The following is a 3,146-nucleotide window of genomic DNA, read 5'->3' on the forward strand; positions in this document are numbered from 1 at the left end:
ACCCCTATGCTTGCAAAGCAGGGGATGCCTTTTTGAAAGGCAAGCAAACCTAAATACACCATCAGTGTCAGGTTTCTTGTGGTAGCAAATTCTGATGCTTTTGACACTGCATCTGGTCTGTGCCGTATTAAAGAGACGAAGGCTATTCCCAGAAAAGTCTCTCCCTTTGTATGAAGTAAGAAGGGGTAAGAGGTCCCCTTAGAGACAAGGTTGATGTGACCCTGAGATAAATGTAGCTGGATAAAAATCAGTCTGGTAAAAACAGAAGCGGTAGCTTTGGCCCCTAATTTCAGCTCCTATTATTATTTATTTCTGCCATGCTCCCCTTCTGAGGACTCTCTGTTTCCCAGCGCAAGGAATGATTCAGGTCTCAGTTTTCCCTCTTTATTCCAGTAGATGATGGGATGGTGAATAAAAAGGAAAAGAACTCTCAGCAGAAAGCAGAGCCACATGGATGGTTATTGGGAAGATCAGGGAAGGTTTCTCAGAGTCTGAGCAGGTGGTGGCCTGGGAGTCTCGATGCAGACCAGACAGTCAGGAAAAAATCCCTGGAGAGGCACCACAGGGTAAAGTCACTTCCACTGGCAGAGCTCTGAGAAAAACTAAAAATATCCAAGCCCAACAGAATCAGCCCTGGAAAGAAACCCTATAGCTTCCCTGAGTGTGGGAAAAGCTTCAGTTTGAGCTCATCCCTTATTGATCATCAGAGGCTGCACGCAGATGAGAGACCCTTTAATGCAGTGAGTGCAGGAAAGGTTCAATCAGAGATCAACCCTTATTACCCACCAGAGAACTCACACTGGCGAGAAGCCCTATAAATGCCCTGACTGCAGGAAACACTTCAGTGACAGCTCAACACTTATTAAACATCAGAGAACCCACACAGGAGAGAAGTCCTGTAACTATCCTGAGTGTGGGAAAAGCTTTAGTGTGAGGTCGACCCTTGTGAAACATAGAATCATAGAATATCAGGGTTGGAAGGGACCTCAAGAGGTCATCTAGTCCAACCCCCTGCTCAAAGCAAGACCGATCCCCAAGTAAATCATCCCAGCCAGGGCTTTGTCAAGCCTGACCTTAAAAACTTCTAAGGAAGGAGATTCCACCACCTCCCTAGGTAACCCATTCCAGTGTTTCACCACCCTCCTAGTGAAAAAGTTTTTCCTAATATCCAACCTAAACCTCCCCCACTGCAACTTGAGACCATTGCTCCTTCTTCTGTCATCTGGTACCACTGAGAACAGTCTAGATCCATCCTCTTTGGAACCCCCTTTCAGGGAGTTGAAAGCAGCTATCAAATCCCCCCTCATTCTTCTCTTCCGCAGACTAAACAATCCCAGTTCCCTCAGCCTCTCCTCATAAGTCATGTGTTCCAGTCCCCTAATCATTTTTGTTGCCCTCCGCTGGACGTTTTCCAATTTTTCCACATCCTTCTTGTAGCGTGGGGCCCAAAACTGGACACAGTACTCCAGATGAGGCCTCACCAATGTCAAATAGAGGGGAACAATCACGTCCCTCAATAAGAAAATACACATGGCAGAGAAACCCTGTAGCTGCCCTCAGTCTAGACAAAGCTTCGCTGTGAATTCAGCACTTATTGTACATCAGATGATCCACACTGGAGAGAAGCCCTATAAATGCCCTGACTGTGGGAAAAGCTTCCATTTGAGCTCAACTCTTCTTACCCACTGGAAAATCCATACAGCTGGGAAACCCTATGAGTGCCTCAATTGTGGGAAAACATTCCGAGTGAGCTCCTACCTTCTTACGCATGAGAGAACACACACGGTCAATAAACCTTATAAATGCCCCGACCATGGGAAAAGCTTCCGTCTGAGCTCCGCCCTCATGGAACATCAGACAAGCCAGACAGCATAGAGACCCTTTAAATCCCTTGAGTGTGGAAACAGCTTAAATCAGAAATCAATCCTTATTACCCAGCAGAGAACCCACACTGGAGAGAGACCCTATAACTGCCCTGAGTGTGGGAAAAGTGTTAGTCACAGCTCAGCCCTTATGAAACACCAAAGAATCCATACAGAAGAGGGACCATTTAAGTGCCCTGAATGTGGCAAAAGGTACAATGATTGCTCAGCCCTTATTAAATTGGAGAATCCACTCAGAAGACAGACCCTATAAGTGCCCCGATTGTGGGGAACGATTCATTGTGACCTCAGGCCCCATTAGACACCTGAGAATCCACACTGTCATGAGACCATTTAAGTGTACTGAGTGTGAGAAAAACTTCCAGGCGAACTTACTCCTTAAAGCGCACCAGAGGATCCACACGGCGGAGAAACTCTGTAAATGCCTGGAGTGTGGGAAAAGCTTCCGTGTGCGCTCACACCTTGTTAGGCATCAAAGAGCACACACAGGATAGACCAACACGATATTTTGTTTTGTTTTTTCTTGTGGTTCTGTTCCATTCATCCCACTCATCTGGAGATTGTGGAATCTATGGGTTGCTGAGGATGGGCGCTGGGTCATTGAGAGATTGGTGATCCATGAGGCATGATGGTGGGTGCTGGGGAGGGGTAGGGAATATTTGGAAGTTGGGTTCTTGCTGGATGGGCCCAGCCAATGGGAGAGGGACCTGTGCTGCTGGTGGGCGGGTTACTTGCAGACTGGGATGGGAGTTGGGGGTTAACTACACTGGAGTCTAGAAGTTTTCCTTTGCCAACAGAGACTGAAAAGCAACATGCACCCACACTGCCGTCCAACTCACGCTCTGACACAAAATCTCATCAATGACCTTGGCACTGTTAAAGGAGATTAACTTCCTGAATGCATGGGCTGTGCTGAACCCTTAATACTGCAGCCTATGGGATCACCGCTCAGGTTGTGCATTAGAGTGGGAGTGGGATGAAGTTGGCTGCGTATCGCTTTTTTGGTGTGTTAGGAACTAAAAGCCTTATGGTGCATTGGAGCATGTTATCCAGGGTGTTTGTTGTAGTTGATGTGAAGGTGGCAAGGAATACAGGAGACTTTTCTCCTAACTTATGATTCCCACGTTTGAAGTTTCCAGGTGACTGGGGTGTTTCTTGCAGCCACTCTATATAGGCTCTGGTTTGGGTAATTTTATACAGTGACTTTCATACAAACGTTTTTTTCCAATATTCTGAGCTCAGACATTTTCCGCCTCTGGACCC

The 3,146-nt window shown here is 46.8% G+C and overlaps 1 pseudogene; it reads left to right on the forward strand.

Moving 5' to 3' along the window:
- Positions 1–1,160: 1,160 nt before the first annotated feature.
- On the forward strand, positions 1,161–2,377 carry LOC142069200 (uncharacterized; annotated as a pseudogene).
- The last annotated feature ends 769 nt before the right edge of the window (positions 2,378–3,146 follow it).

The sequence above is a fragment of the Caretta caretta genome, chromosome 14 (genome assembly GCF_965140235.1).
Source record: "Caretta caretta isolate rCarCar2 chromosome 14, rCarCar1.hap1, whole genome shotgun sequence".
Classification (NCBI taxonomy): Eukaryota; Metazoa; Chordata; order Testudines; family Cheloniidae; genus Caretta; species Caretta caretta.